This window comes from Oratosquilla oratoria, chromosome 6 (assembly GCF_046742065.1).
Source record: "Oratosquilla oratoria isolate Oo_2021 chromosome 6, ASM4674206v1, whole genome shotgun sequence".
Classification (NCBI taxonomy): Eukaryota; Metazoa; Arthropoda; class Malacostraca; order Stomatopoda; family Squillidae; genus Oratosquilla; species Oratosquilla oratoria.
Window position 1 is genome coordinate 38,876,420 of NC_134782.1, and position 7,959 is coordinate 38,884,378.

Sequence of the window (7,959 nt, forward strand, 5' to 3'; positions counted from 1 at the left end):
GCTGTTTGAAATTGCTCTGCTCGCCAGCCCCATCCTGGCTTGTGCACCCCACCCACCCAATCTCATATTCGTTTGTACGCCTATGCAATAAAGCATTTAAGGTTTTGCAATATTCGTCCGTTGTCACAGGTATGACGCACGTAAGTAGCGCGATTCGACGTCGTCTAAGTGGAAAGGGCGACCTTGGCAAGGAAACCGCAACGTCACAGGGCAAGGGAGCAACATCCAGTCTCCTGGTCGCATATTTACCCGTCTCCCACCCTACCTCCACCTCACCTTCACCTCCACTCCCCTCGATTTCTACCTGTTCCTGCCCGTCCTTCTTGAATGTGTAGTTTCTTTTCTCCTGGCTTTCTTAGTATTACTTTTTTTATCATTTACGTATTTCACAATTCATTAACTCAAGCACATGGTACCCACTGTTGGCTATGTATATCCGTTACTACTGTTTTATGTACTATTAAACCCACAGACCACAACCATTTTACCACGAACCACAGGTCCACAGATCTTTGTAAATAACAGTTCCTTGAGGTAGAGAGGGACCCTGAGAAACCTACTTTCCCCCCACTGCTCACGGTGTGTTTGGTCGAGCGAAATAATGTTATATACCGAAGCTAGAATTGTGGCAGACCGTGCAAGGCTGTGACGACAGACAACTCCCGCGTGCGCGCGCGCACGTACACCAAACCTCGTCGTCGCTACCGAGGAATGCCGCGGAAATTAAGACAAAACAGTAATGATAACCAGAATAGAAAATAAAGTTACAACACGACATGGACATAGATAATAGAAGTTTATAAGTCCTCTTCGCCTACCAGAGAAGATCTCACAAAGGGGGGTAATAGCATGTTGGTAACCTGAGAAATAAAATTGACACCCGGTAGTGAGGCCTGAGACCTGTGCAGAGGAGCATCGCTTGATTGGTGAGGACCTGAGGAGATATCGGTTATCGGTGATGGATTTGAGAAGGCAGAGATATGATTGCAGTTCATTCAAGGAAGACATAGATAATGCCAGCCGTACCTAGTTAGTGCATCCAGTACGGCATAAGTGCAAACTGCAAAGAGAAATTAAAAAAGAGGGTAATAGATTCGTATTTCGTCTCTTAGATCCGTGGGAATGATGTCGTGCCGAAGAGCAGGAGTCAGAGATTTAAGGAGGGCAGTAGAAAGGAAGGATATTATTTTTCTTTTTAATTTGTGAATATTATTTTCATTTTTAAATATATTTTTATTCCTATGCTATGCATAATTTTGTTTCATTATACATGCACGTTTTATATACATACACACACACACACACACACACACACACACACACACACACACACACACACACACACACACACACACACACACACACACACATATATATATATATATATATATATATATATATATGTATACACACACATTACACACACACACAAGACAGCAACAACTTAACAACTTTCTACTCTTTTTCGACAGGTTCGCTACAAAAGACAAATTCCTGTGTATAAAACGAAATATTTCCAAAAGTATAAGGAAATTATATGCGTACAAATCATTTCCAATTACAAATTATATTTTCATTATCATTATTATTAGTAGTAGTAGCATTGTTATTTTTACCTCATGGATTCATTATTGGAACGTTTTGTTTCTACTTAGTTTTCATTTTGTTCTTGTTTTTTTTTCTTTAGGTTTATGATATCATGCTCACGATTTTCAGAGATGACGAAAGCAGCTTTCGTTTCGAAAGAATTTGATATGTACTTCACAAAATCTATCATTCATAAAATATTTTTCTAACAGCTTTCGATAAGACATATGGTTTTTAGAATATTAAAAAATGACTCAATAAATTCCCAGGTGGTCGTAGCTTTAAATCCGTTTTGGGACAAATATTTTTATGACAAATAGCCTTGGTAGAATATATATATATATATATATATATATATATATATATATATATATATATATATATATATATATATATATATATATATACACTGAAAATCGAGAGAATCGCTGTTGTAAGGATTTACTGGTGCGTTGTTTTGATTTCGCCTACGTTGATATATCACATATTTTAAGTGACCACACACACACACACACACACACACACACACACACACACACACACACACACACACACACACACACACACACACACACACACACACACACACACACACACACAGAAAGAAATTATGAGAGGAAGAGGAGGCGAATCAAGTAGGGAAGAAAAGGTAAAAGGTACAGATGGAGAGATGATAATGGAAGAGATGGCAGTAAGGGGAAGATGGGCAGAATATTTTAGGGAGTTGCTAAATGTGAAGGAGGATAGGGAAGGAAAGATAGTTGCAGTGGGAAATGCGAAGAAAATGAGAGTGATGAGTGAGGAGAATGGAGGAGAAATAGGGAAGGATGAGGTGAAGGCAGTTGTAAAGATGATGAAAGTAGGTAAGGCACCTGGTCTGGATGGATGCCATGCAGAATGTCTGAAAAAGGGAGGTTCAGTGATGGTGGACTGGTTGGTGAGGTTATTTAATGTTTGCTGGAGAGAGGGTAGAGTACCGGAGGACTGGAGAAGTGCCTGTATAGTTCCTCTTTACAAGGGAAAAGGGGACAAGTGTGAATGTAGTAGTTTCAGAGGGATTAGCCTGTTAAGTGTAGTAGGGAAGGCTTATGGGAGGATCTTAATTGAGAGGATTAGGAGAGGAACAGAAGGAGTAATTGGTGAGGAACAGTGTGGATTTAGGACAGGTAGAGGTTGTGTAGATCAGATCTTTGTGGTAAGACATATGTGAGAAAGCTATAGGAAAGGGGAAGGATGTTTTTTGGGCTTTTATGGATCTGGAAAAGGCTTATGATAGGGTAGACAGAAAGGCACTGTGGGAGGTTATGCAGATTTATGGGATAGGAGGAAAGCTTTTGGGAGCTGTCAAGAGTTTTTATGAGAGTAGTAGAGCATGTGACAGGATTAGAAATGGAGAGAGTGAGTGGTTTGAAGTAAAGGTGGGACTTCGTCAAGGATGCGTTATGTCGCCCTGGCTGTTCAACTTATACATGGATGGGGTGGTGCGAGAGGTGAATGCTAGGGTAGTGGGTCAGGGATTGGAGATGGTTAAAGAAAATGGAGAAAAGTGGGAGGTGAGCCAGCTGTTGTTTGCGGACGACACTGCGCTTGTGGCAGGGTCAGAGGAGGGATTGAGGAAGCTGGTGGCAGAGTTTGGGAGAGTATGTGATAGAAGAAAGCTAAAGATAAATGTGGGTGAAAGTAAGGTGATGAGATGTACAAGGGGTGAAAGTGGCAGTAGACTGGAAGTGAACATTAAGGGAGAGCGACTGGAGGAAGTGGATAGTTTTAGATACTTGGGTGCAGGTGTAGCAGGAAAAGGTGGAGTGAAGGTGGAGGTAGAATGTAGATTGAGAGAAGCGAGTAAATGCCTTGGTGGTTTAAAGAGTGTAATGAGGAATAGACATTTGGGAATGGATGCGAAGAGGAGACTGTATGAAGGAGTGATTGTGCCAACAGCACTGTATGGGGCAGAAACGTGGAATATAAGAGAAGAAGAGAGAAGGAGTTTGAATGTGTTTGAGATGAGGTGTCTGAGAAGTATGGTGGGGGTTACTAGGCTGGATAGAGTGAGAAATGAGGAGGTGAGGAGGAGAACAGGGGTGAAAAAGGATTTGGGAGATAGGGTTGATGAAAGAATATTAGGATGGTTTGGACACATGGAAAGAATGAGTGAAGAAAGACTAGTAAAAGAGGTATGGAAGGCAGATGTGGAGGGAGTGAACATGAGGGGACGTCCTAGGATGAGGTGGATGGATGGGGTGAAGGGGGCTTTGGGGAAGAGGGGAATGTCTGTTGAGGAAGGAAGGGAGAGGACGGAAGACAGAGGTGAGTGGAGAATGGTTGTATATGGATGATGTTGTGACTGCATGAGGAGGAATCGGCGGGGGGGTGGGGGCCGGGGTAGTATGTGTGAGTAAATTTTGACGCAGCCCGAAGGGATTTCTCCCCGTCCTCGCCTTATATGCAGAGGGGGACGGAGAGGGGGGGTCGCCGATTAAATGAAGTGGCCTTGCTGTGGATGTACTGTGTCTTGCGACACTGCTTCTGACCCAGGGCGGTGGGCAGGGTGCAGGGATGACCCGTCATCCAGGAGGTGCTCAGATGAGAGGGAGGGTGGGAGGGGTGTGGAGTGTATTTAGGGATGAAATGGGTGGGAGTGTTTTTATGCCTTTCCCTTTTTGGCTACCTCCATTGTAAGGGGGAAAAAGCCTTGGTATATGTATGTATGTATATATATACATATATATATATATATATATATATATATATATGTATGTATATATATATATATATATATACCAAAGATTTTTCCCCCTTACACGGGGGGTAACCTAAAAAGAAAGGCACATAAACCACTCCCACCCATTCCATCCCCTACACACTCCGCTCCCCTCCATCCTCCTCCCTCCCTCTCATCTTGGCACCTCCTGGATGACGGGTCATCCCTGCATCCTGTCCACTGCACTGAGTCAGAAGCAGTGTCGCAAGACACAGCACATCCACAGCAGGGCCGCTTCATTAATTCGACGACCCCCACCCCTCTCCGTCCCCTCATGCAGAAAAGGAGAAGACGGGGAGAAATCCCTTCAGGCTGCGTCAAAATATTTCTTATACATACTCTCTCACCCCCCATCCCCCACTCACTCCCCCTCATGCATCACAGCATCATCCATACACAACCCTCCTCCATTCACCCCTATCGTCTGTCCTCTCCCGTCCTTCCTCAACAGACATCTCTCTCTTTCGTAACGCCCCTTTTTCCCCATCCATCCATCTCATCCTAGGGCGCCCCTTCATATTCACTCCTTCCACCTCAGCCTTCCACACCTCTTTTACTAATCTTTCTTCGCTCATTCTTTCCATGTGTCCAAACCATCCTAATACTCTTTCATCAACCCAATCTCCCAGCTCCCTTTGCACCCCTGTTCTCCTCCTCACCTCCTCATTTCTCACTCTATCTAACCTAGTAACCCCTATCATACTCCTCAGACATTTCATCTTAAACACATTCAAACTCCTCTCTTATGTTCCATGTTTCTGCCCCGTACAGAGCTGTCGGCACAATCACTCCTTCATATAACCTCCTCTTAGCATCCATTCCCAGATGTCTATTTCTCATTACACTTTTTAATCCACCAAGACATTTACTCGCTTCTCTCAATCTACATTCCACCTCCACCCCCACTCCTCCCTTTCCTGTCACATTCGCACCCAAGTATCTAAAACTATCCACTTCCTCCAGTCTCTCTCCCTTAATGCTCACTTCCAACCTGTTGTCACTCTCTCCCCTTGTACATCTCATCACCTTACTTTTGCCCACATTCATCTTCAGTTTCCTTCTTTCACATACCTTCTCGAACTCTGTCACTAACTTCCTCAATCCCTCCTCTGATCCTGCTTCAAGTGCAGTGTCGTCAGCAAACAACAACTAGCTTATTTCCCACCTTTCTACAATACTTCTTACTTCTCATGCTAAATATCAATTTACCGCGAGTTTCAGGATGTGTAGATGTTTCTGAGATCGATTTCATCCACCCGACACCACGGATGTCTTTCCACACCTCATTTACTGCGACTTTCACCCCTTAAGGCATGTTAATTAATCATTCTCTGCATATCCGTTACTGACGACATGAAGGAGAGAGCTGGCGACAGCTTTCAGGAAATTATGTTCAATGTATCATCTTCCCAGCATCCCCGCCTGTTCACATGTGCGTATGCAGAGCTGTATGCAGGCCATGTTTTAGGGGTCTGGTGACACCCCTACAGACCAGTCACGTAGAAATATTTTATAGTTGGAAACTTATCTCGATAAAAAAATATATATATGATCACTTTTAGCTTCAACTATACGGGGAGACTGAAAAACAGTTTTTTTTTTCGATTTAGATCCCTCTTTCTCACACTTATGTTGGAAACAGTATATCGTCCCTGTACTCCTTGCCTGAAATATAAAATTACGAGACAATTTTGGAGAGAGTACGATGAGAAATAAGAATTAAATTATTCACAATAGGGGAGGTGTTCAGTGTGTGTGTGAAATTTGTAGAGTATTAGGGAAAGTGAAAGAAAGAAAAGAGAAAGGCGAAGGAGAAAATGAGGAAGAGGAAAGGAAAGTAGGAGGAAGAGAAAAGAAAGGGAAATGCAAGAGAAAGGGAAGGGAAATAGGGGAAGAGAGAAAAATGTAGGAGGGAGGGAGAAAAGCAATGGAAAGTCGAAGGGGAAAAAATCGGAGGAACCTAAAAAAGTATCTCTCCATTCTCTTTCGTGCATTGCCTTCGACAATTTTCCTAGTCGCATCCGTACACTAATCGTAAACATTTCCATTCAGATATAGTTTTATCATATAATTCTATTTATATGTCATTCACTCATTATATATTTACCATGTCCATTTATTTAGTTGGTTATTACTTTTTCAGTTAGTTATTCATTATATATATTCATTGTGTCTTCCTCCAGCATCCTACGTATGCCATACGTCAGCTGGTCCGCCGCGCAGACGACCTATGCGGACCCTACGATTGCCAGTGGGATCCCACAAGTCGCAATGTTTGACACCGTCTTTCTACCACTGATTCGGGTAACGTTGACCAGAGACATTAATAAAATGGGTGCTACTATAGCGTGAGGTCTACCACACTATAGCGTGAGGTCTACCACACTATAGCGTGAGGTCTACCACACTATAGCGTGAGGTCTACCATACTATAGCGTGAGGTCTACCACACTATAGCGTGAGGTCTACCACACTATAGCGTGAGGTCTACCACACTATAGCGTGAGGTCTACCACACTATAGCGTGAGGTCTACCACACTATAGCGTGAGGTCTACCACACTATAGCGTGAGGTCTACCACACTATAGCGTGAGGTCTACCATACTATAGCGTGAGGTCTGCCATTTCAATACATTCATTTTAGCGATAAACGCATATTTTGTACACATCCTAGGATTGACTTAGACAGATAGTTGGATTTCTATTTACATTCATATTAAAGAAAGAAATGTAAAAATAAAAAATTCCATGCATTTATTCTAGCGATACACACAAATAGGCACAAATAGGTTAGGTTAGGTCAGGCCACGTTTTTAATGTATTTGGGCAGGTCACATGTTTGATGGACAGGTGCGGGGAGCGTCCCAAGGGACCACGGGCCACGCGGTAGACCTGACTGCACCTGGATAGGCGACAAATGGCGGTAGATCTCATCCTATAGTAGCATCAAAAATGTTTATCACCTCATGCGAAAATAGACGAGTAGAAATCCCTTCAGAGCGCGTCCATTAGGTAAATACTTCTAACTAGGTTAACAACCTTACAAATGCGGATTAAGCAACCTTGGTGAGGTATTGAAGCATCGTCCCACAGAGGATAGACTGGTTCGGTAGCGAACCATTTAGGTTGGATTAATTAAGCAATAGACCTCATATGCTATTTTTCAACCAGTCAGTTAATATCTGCACACCATTACAAAAACAACAAATAGATAAATAAATAAATAATACAATATGATCGGCAAAAATCTGAATACGGATATTGTTTATATATATATATATATATGTGTGTGTGTGTGTGTGTGTGTGTGTGTGTGTGTGTGTGTGTGTGTGTGTGTGTGTGTGTGTGTGTGTGTGTGTATTCACCTCGGATCTGCTGCAGCCTCTGTTCGAGACAGCCAGACACCACCCTACGGCAGATTCCACTGTATCATAATTACTTCCAATAGTGACGTATGTATATCAAGCCATCTTACGAAAATAATTTCTTCATTGGTGTCAAATCTAAAGCTGTATGTTCCTCTTTTTTGCCTTTTCAGTTCTTTTGCTTCCATCAAAGGGCATTTCTTTACCCAGTTGCTTGAAAGCCGAGATCGCAAAAATGAACCAGT